The sequence below is a fragment of the Helianthus annuus genome, chromosome 8 (assembly GCF_002127325.2).
Source record: "Helianthus annuus cultivar XRQ/B chromosome 8, HanXRQr2.0-SUNRISE, whole genome shotgun sequence".
In the NCBI taxonomy this organism is placed as follows: Eukaryota; Viridiplantae; Streptophyta; class Magnoliopsida; order Asterales; family Asteraceae; genus Helianthus; species Helianthus annuus.
The window spans coordinates 3,082,196-3,092,036 of NC_035440.2; positions in this window are offsets into that span (position 1 = coordinate 3,082,196).

Sequence of the window (9,841 nt, forward strand, 5' to 3'; positions counted from 1 at the left end):
TTTCAAGTAAGCCACTACCAATTTCTTTTTCAACTCTCTCTTTCTCGTTTGTTTTCTCGAAGTATGTCTGTTCGTTTACAAGAAGAACATACCACATTCATCAAAATACTTAAATTATCGAAGAAGTTCACAACACCTAAATGTTTTTTTTGCAACCGTCACAACTACCAACTGAAGCTGGTGAGCGAAACAATGCACATAATATGCTGAACTATTTTCTTCTAAAATATTTGCTTTTAAGCCGTTAAATTGACCACACATATTGTTTGCTCCATCATATCCTTGGCCTCTTAGCCTTTTAAAACTTAATCCATATTTAGCAAAAAAAGGTGTCGATGGCAGACTTAAGAGCAGAAGATGACGTCTCCGTCACATGTACAAGACCAACAAATCTTTCTTTAACAAGTCCATGTGTATCAACGTATCGCAATACAATTGCCATTTGTTCCTTTTTTGACACATCACTAGACTCGTCAACTAACAAAGCAAACACATCATCGCCAATGTCTTTGAAAATGTTACTTAGAATTTCTTCCTCAAAACAGCTAGCGATATCTTTTTGAATAATTGGAGATAAATATTGATTATTACCTGCTGCTTTTGGTAATTTACGAAGTTCCTCATCATGGAGAAGAATTAAGTCCATTATTTCCAAAAAATTCCCTTTGCAAAGAGACTTTTTGTTCTCATCATGACCACGAAAGGATAGTGCGTTTTTCAGACAAAGTCTACAATCATTAATGGTAGCATTTAATCGAAGTCGATTTGCTTTTTCCATCGTGTCATCTTGCTTATGAAGATTGGTGGAAATAGATTGCTTTTGATTTAGTAAATCTTGACACCTTTGAAGTGCTTTATTGTGAGCACTACCAACTTCACCAACATGTGTAGCGAATCATTTCGGTTTATTCCAGCAATTAAACCCTTTTGAAAATACATCACGCCCACCTTGGTTCCCGACATAATATGCAAATAGGTAACAACACAAACAAAATGCTTTGTCTGCTTTTACGATGTACTCTAACCATGTACCGTAACTAGCGTCGTTCTTTAGCCCCTATCTTTCTTTTTGGGAAGTCATGACCACGTGGTTGGCAAGGTCCATTAAGCCAATATTTTCTTCGAATCTCATCTCTTTGATCAGGATGATAATCCAAAATTCTTTTTCTATGGAAGGGATCCCATGGAAGATTATCTAAATCAACTAAACTTGGTCCTGATGGCGTTTTTCGTTTCAAAAAATTTTCCAAAGTTGGCATAGCTTATAGCACTTACTATACAAATAGAAAAAACAACAATCAATATCAATAAAAAGAAAATGACAACCTAATTACAACTTAATTGTTGAACCTGTAACCTATTCGAGTGATTGCCGATTGAGAAGTGCGGTGAAAATAGCAAAGACAGTTGATTCCAGTCTTCTAAAATTCCAATTGCCGACCTTGACATCTATTAAAATCTTGCCCTAATTGCTTTTAATCTATAACTCCCGTATAGTATAATATTCTGGTCCAATTAAATTTTGCATATTGGGATTTGGGAAGTTGGGCTTAGGAAGTTGGGCTGATTAGTTTGGGGCACTTCAAATAATATAAATGGGGCACGTTATAAAAGAGTGGCTTCTTTTAGTAGAATATTACTAATTCATTAGAAAGCTGAGTGGGTGCATGACCCCCACCTCAACCCTTAGTCCATCCGCCCCTGCTCCGGCCTAATTGATCCATGAGCAAAAGCATATGCGAATGACAATGTTTATAATTATACCTACTTATTTGCCTTTTGTGTACATGTCTATTAACAGCAACTACCAAATCTGAAGATTCTTGATCTTCGTCATTCAAGGTACCTAATGAAGACACCGGATTTTAATGGTCTTCCATGTCTTGAAAGATTGAATTTACAGGGTTGTGAAAAATTAGAAGAGATTCATCCGTCAGTTGGATATCATGAGAGGCTTGTTTTGGTGAATATGAAAGGATGTTTAAAACTTAAAAAGTTTCCACCTATCATACACATGAAAAACTTGGAGACTCTTAAGCTCTCTTCATGCTGTCAACTTCAAAAGTTTCCAGATATCCAATCGAACATGGATAGCTTGGTAAGCCTTCAATTGGATCATACTGACATTGAAGTAATCCCAACATCAGTTGGAAAATTTTGTACCAACCTTGTTTCTCTTGACTTACATCGGTGTCACAAGCTAAAAAGAATAGCTTGCAACTTCCATCTCTTAGAATGTTTGGAAGATATAAATTTTTTCTGTTGCAGTCAACTTCAGAGTCAAGATTCAACATCCTTTAAAACTGTCATGAATCGCATAAGGTTACAATCTTTTCAGCAAGACAGCTCGGTGAACCTGAAGTTTGCTCAATTTCCATGTTTTTTAAGGAAATTGAATCTTAGTTTCTGCAAATTGGGAGATGAAGATTTCCCATCTAGTATTTGTGAGTTAGTAAACCTACAAGTACTAGACCTACGTGGAAACTATTTTTCACGGTTACATTTTAGCCTCTCCCGAACCCCCAATCTCAAGGTCCTCAATTTGTCATGTTGCGAAAGCCTTGTAGAATTGCCGGATCTTCCATCAAGCATAGCTATTCTCAAAGCAAATATATGTAGCTCACTCAAAAGCCTAGGAGATTTATCAAATTATAAATGGTTGTGGAAGGTCTCACTTTGGAACAGTAATAAGTTACCTAGACGTGAGAGGGTACTACAATCCATGCTTCAGGTTTAACTCTATTGTTCTTGGTTTTCAATCTTTATATGGATTAAAAACTATTATAGTAATAATAATTGAAATGAATCGTTGCAGGGAAATGCAGTTGAAGATCGCTTTATGAGTCTCACGCTTCCGGGTAGACAGCCTGATATGTTTTGTAATACAACAACATTCATCACACTGCAACTTCCACCCAACTGGAATAGTGAATTTACCGGATTTTTAGTAAGTGCTGAAAATTATTTGTGGAAGGACGAATGTGTCATAGTTATTAAGCAGGAGATGTCCATGGATCCCCAAACTGATCATCACCATGACGAGTTTGATACAAATCTAGATTCTTATGAATATGCACAAATAGGTTATGTCCCCTTTGGTTCATTGAGGCACACCCCATGGTGGAATTCGGCACACACAAATATTTCATTTGAGATACAGGGCAAGGGTAATTGTAAAGTTGAACTTGTTCCTAGGAGAAGTACTTCAGGTGATTCAAGGGAGATAGCAAATGATACGCTAGATTACTCAGAGTGTTTGGAAGAAGAATATGAATATAGAAATACGTTTAAGATCATAAATGACCCAACATCCTCTCATATTCAGATACGATGGCGTCTTTGATATGATGACTAATTTCTATATGGAAACAACAATAGAGTACAAACTGTTGTGTTATGTAAAAAAACCTCCTTTGATGTAAATATTGCAGGACCATGGTGCAATCAATCCAAAATATTGTTGTTAGGGTTTTGATTCTGATTACTAACGATTCAAATGAAACTGAGAAAAACACAATATATTGAAGAAGATGATACAGACTCTATAACTAACCACCAAAGTGGCCCAGGGCCATGCCCTTCTCAATGCCTAGCAAGGAGCCAAATGATCTCACTAATATTCTTCCTACCTCCCTATGCGATATTGACACTTATTTATAGAAAAGTAAATTGCACTTGACCCCCTCTAACAATAGACAATGACAATTTAGACTAGAACTAGAATATGATTCCTATCATTACTTCCCCCTTCAAAACAGTCTTGTCCTCAAGACTGGAATCGGCTAACTTCAAATCTTACGTGGAGATCGTCGTGGTTGCGTCTTCAGGTGGTCGACCCTGCCCATGCGCTACCCACATATGATAAGAACCAACCATACCCGCAACAACCTGACTTGCAGTCTTGCACCAACCATGAAACCGTTTCCATAACAAATCTCATTTAAGGTTTGTATACGGTTCAGGTGGTTTAGGATCCGCATCCAACACAAACAGCTTCGAAGCAAAAACAGGAGGTCGGGCATAGTCGAGCCAACCAAAGTCCCACCCCGGTTTCCACCCAAAGGTTTGAACATCAAGCAATTTACTACCAATTCGGTCTTGACTCGGGTGATTATTAGGGATTGGTGAGGGCGCGAACACACCAAATTGGGGATTACCCACCGGAGTCGCAACTCGGATGGAACCGGAAATGAGAGAATGAGTAGGTGCCCACCCTAGATTGGACATATCTATTAGCGGAAGCCATCATCATAATCGACATCGTATCCGTGTTTGCGTGTGTGATTATGTATGAGTGTGTGTTTGTATACGGAGAACAACAGAAACACAGAGAAACATAAAATGGATATTATTGAAAATATCTTGGTAACTTAAAATGTTGACAGAGATTACATATATATACTCGGTCGGTTGGTGTGATAACCGCCACTAACTATATTAACATAATAATAATAATAATAATGAATATAAATATGCTAAGTTTATATTCTAACACCATCCCCTAAACTTAGCATCGGTAATGGCTCGTCCATAGATCTGTTTCCTGTCGTCGTTCTGTCGCTGATTCGTCCATAAACTTGTCATGATTCGTCCATAGATCTGTTTCCTGTCGTCGTTCTGTCGCTAATTTGTTTCCTGTCGTTGATCTGTTTCCTGTCGCTGATCTGTTTCCTGTCGCTATCCTTCTTCTTTTGTCGCTAACTGCCGTCGCTAAATCTGGATATCCTTTCTTCCTTTTTTGTTCTAATAAATCGATTTCGTGTTCTACTTTCATTAGAATCTCTTGCTTCCATTCTGCAAACTCGCGTGATTGCGGAGTCGTGCGATCGGGATTGGATTCTTGTCCGTCTCCATATCCCCTATTTTCCTTCTTCATCCGGGTGTGTCCGGAATTGTATATTCTTGATCGATTCTCTTCTTCTTCGTGATCATCCTTCGTTTCCTGTTCTTCATTCTTTTTATCCAGAACATCTTCACAGGCCATACCATCTCTTTCGGAAACGTCTTTTTCTTTCCGTGTCATTATCTCGCCTGCATCTCCGTTATCATCGTGACGTCCCGATTCGTATTCCATTAATGCAATTTCGTATTGCATTTCCATTATTGCAATCTCTTGTTTCAAGATTGCAATCGCACGTAATCGGGGACTCATATAATCGGAATCGCTATTTGTTTCTCGCCTCTTCCCGTGTTTGTTTTCCATCTTCTTCATCCGTATCTTCCCAGGATCACATAATTCTGATCCTAATTCTTCGTTTTCTAACCATGCGCTCTGATACCACATATTAGCGGAAGCCATCATCATAATCGACATCGTATCCGTGTTTGCGTGTGTGATTATGTATGAGTGTGTGTTTGTATACGGAGAACAACAGAAACACAGAGAAACATAAAATGGATATTATTGAAAATATCTTGGTAACTTAAAATGTTGACAGAGATTACATATATATACTCGGTCGGTTGGTGTGATAACCGCCACTAACTATATTAACATAATAATAATAATAATAATGAATATAAATATGCTAAGTTTATATTCTAACAATATCCACACCATAAGCAGGAGGTGAACCTGATCCCTTTAGAATGTCACATAACTCAAATTTTGAGGAATGAATAACCTCATCTAAATGCTCATCAGAACGGTTAATTTCCAAAACACCAATTTCATCATGATTTGTACCAATTATCTATTCATTTGTTTTACTATCAAACTCTGTAGAAGTTCTTGGAGATGTACCTTCAACATATATTATTGCAGCTGAATCAGAAATCGGAGGTCCAGATTCGTCGAATTGACCGACCTGAAATTGATGTTCCTTGTCATACTAGAGTTCTTCAGATCTGGAGATTATCTCCTCCTATTTAGCGATTACACATTGACGTGATGAATCAGAAGACGAAGCTGGAAGGTGTGAAGTCGATCTGGAATTAGACCTCGAATCCTGATGGTGCATCCAATTGACAACGAACTTCTGGAATTCAGACCGTTCATCATGCAGCGCCTGAAGAGAATCCTTTATCGCTGTAACTTCAGATTGCAATTGTTGAATTTGCTGTTCATGAGCATCTAATCGAGAATTCTGATCCTAAGCATCATCGCGAGGTTTGATTCACCATGATTGAATTGGAATTTTGGAAGAACACCAGTTGAAGAAATCGGATCTGGAAATTGAAATCAAAAGGAGAGCAGAGCTGAGGCAGGTCGAGCAGATATGAAATCGAATTGGATCTGAGAGCCGAATGTGACACAGATCTGAAAATTGAAGATAGATCTAAAATAGAGATGTAATCGACTTAAACCCTAGATAAATATGATTAAATCGGTGAACAACTGAAAGGACAGATCTGGTTGGATTGGTGATCGAGCGGTGGTAGAGCAGAAACACGGCAGGTCGGACCAATGTTAGGGTTTTAATTCTGATTACTAACGATTCAAATACACAATATATTGAAGAAGATGATACAGACTCTATAACGAACCACCGAAGTGGCCTAGGGCCATGCCCTTCTCAATGCCTAGCAAGGAGCCAAATGATCTCACTAATATTCTTCCTACCTCCCTATGCGATATTGACACTTATTTATAGAAAAGTAAATTGCACTTGACCCCCTCTAACAATAGACAATGACAATTTAGACTAGAACTAGAATATGATTCCTATCAATTGTTCACTTCACAAAATTCACACAATTAGTCTCCGATTATGTGACTTTGTGATCGATCACTCAGAGCTTGAAAACAGTGGCGAAGCTTGAAAATTTCCATCGGGGGGTCGGAAGTCACTGGACCTAAAAATTCTATATAAGTAACTTTTTTTATAAAACCAAGGGATCGAAAACGTATATACCTAAAAAATTCTATATAAAACGTACATACTTAACACTATTGAGCGAAAAGTTCGGGGTCCCCCCCCCCCCCCCCCGCGCATCCCCTTGAAAGCTATGCTTTGAAAATCAATTGTCCAGACCACCGACCATCACCTGGAATCTTATGAATACAGACAGTTGGGTTATGTCCCCTTTGGTTTATTGAGGCACACCTTATGGTGGAATCCTGCATAAACAAAGATTTCATCTTTAATTAAAGCTTGATACGTGTACAAGGATGTGTGTATATATAGGGGACCACTAAAATGAAAACCACCTCCAGTTGTAAGAACCATGAGAACTACACCGTACGGGGCGAGTTGGACCAAAAACTTTTTTTTATAAACGTAGATGCGTGTATTATAAGCACATTTGTAAACAAATTTAAAAAAAAATATGTCGTGATTGTAGTTTTGAACACCACAAGTTTGTTTTTACGGGTACCGTAAATTTTAAAAACGGTACCCGTAAAAACAAACTTGTGGTGCTCAAAACTACACTCACGACATTTTTTTTTATTTTTTTTTTACAAATGTGTTTATAATACACGCACCTACGTTTATGAAAAAAAATTTTGGTCCAACCCGCCCCGGATCAAAATGTCACACCCCAACCGATGACGGAATCATCGGGGCATGGCACTGAGCAAAACAGATTGTCCAGAAGTTTCCATAACAATTATTATCACTATTTAGTTTAAATAACACGTCCCATACCGTGTCCCAAATAACAAACAAATTATTACAGGTAACACTAGTCAAATATTCTGTTCCGACAACTCAAATTTAAATACGATAAATAAATGTTGTTCAAATGCTTCTAAAGACCCAGCCTGACAAGATCAAGATCTACAGACAACTATGCTCTGGTTGCCTATTCTTGACAGAAAACTATTTGTTGGGGGGCTCTAGAGCTTTATTCTAGCCTCGCTTTCCTAGCAAGCAAACATCTTAAACACCTGTCACATACGTTAAAATAAAGTCAATACATATAATGTAAAGGTGATCATACAAGTTTAATAATAGTATATAGAGTTCAAATAGTTTACGTATAACCAGCACGTACACAGAGGAAAACGAAGCATGTTAATTATCGACATGGACCTATAGATACCAATGACTGCGGGTTGACCGTCCATGACGTTTCGCAATACATGATTACCACCGTAATCCATGCAAGTAATTGTCCTTAACAACCCCCGTGTGAACGGGTGCTGAGTCCAAACTATAGTACTACGTCATTAAGGCAGGTAGATAGCATTCCATGTGTAAACACAATCAACAAGCATTCATTTAGTCACGTAATACATGCATATTGGTTAGCGTCCAAATAGTCTGCGTAGTGTGATCGTTTGTGTTTTGATATAAGTAACGTATGTAACAACCAAAAGTGCTAAAAGCAAAAGGGATCAAGTATACTCACAACGATTGATTTGTGGATTGAAGTGAGCGCTTGAGAGTAGGGTTAGCCTGAACAGTTCGATAGCATAACGATGAATTACACGTAAAAAGGAACAAGGATTGATGGGTCGATCAGCCTGGTCGGTCGAACAGTGGGTTCGATCGGACGGGTTGTTCGTTCGAAGAACCTGTCCGTTCGATCGGCCGGTAGGCCCGATCGGCTGGCTTGTTCGAGTGGATTGTTTCTTCCTTGTGTAGGATGTGTTTGTGTGTGAGGATTTGAACTTTCGTAGTTTTTGTTGTAGTATTTGAGAACACTGAAGTGTTCTAACACTGAAGTGTTCTTACCTTTCAGGTCGATCGATCGAACGGTCTGTTCGATCGGCCGGCTTAACCGATGGCTAAGAACTTCAGTAATAGTCCTCATCAGGATGTCACTCAATCGAACAGCATACTCGATCGAACAGCATGCTCGATTGGGTGGCATTTTATTACGGCAAACGAGTTGAAAATCGATCAAGGATTGGAGCATAGTATCTCATGATCCGAGGAGTAATGTTGATAAACTGCCGTTCGATCGAACATCACCTCGTTCAATACCATACTTCAGGAAGTTGTCAAAGTGTGGGGCCACATGCTAGCTGATCGGCTGACCTGGTCGATCGGCCGGTATGTCCGATCGGTTGGGCTGTTCGTTCGAACAGCCTAACCGTTCGGCCAGCATCCTGACCTGGTCGGCCTGTTCGTCTTAATACTTGGCTGTTTATTTGACGTTATGTCGAGGTAATTTGACAATCGAGCTGAACCATAACACTTTCTTCCTTACTTGTCTTCCCTGCTCGGACAGGAATCACCCAAATCCGGCCGGTAAACGGTTCAGAACTAGAGTTTGAAGTTTAACCCGAAATCGGTGAACCTCGTGGTTAGAATCCGAATCTTGAACCACACAACTGTTAGAATGATTAGTATGTTGGTTCAAGCTCCGTTTCAACCAGTTTTGAAGGCATTGAGTGTAAAAGAGCTGAAAGAAAGTTGGAATCATTCTTTCAATCCTTCACACCATGTAAATGTTTAGATCTTTGGTAGATATTAGCTTGTTTATGTGGAAATCTGTTAGATCCGAGCTATTCATGGTGGAATGGGGCCAAAACATGATGTTCTTGAAGAACACCATGATGACATCATCCTAGAATGCTTAGATCTTGATGATTTCACGGTTAGAAATCAAGATTCGAAAGATAGAAGGGTGTAGAAGTGTGTATTGATCAAGAAAGTACAAGATTTAGAATGAAAACTTACCGGAATCGGAAGAAATCTGAGAAAAAAAGGGGAGCACGAGCTGGTCGGTCATAGCTTTCCAAAAGTGGTAAAGAATGACAATGACAGCACTATTTATAGTCTTCCCAAAGAGGAACGGGCTGGCCGATCGGCCAGGCATCCCGATCGGACAGCCTGCTCGATCGGACAGTCCGTCCGATCGGCTGGACTGTTCGATCGGCTAACAGCCTGGTTCGAGGGTTCGGTGCGACGATTTTCGATATTTCGATTTCGATTGAAGACGAGACGAG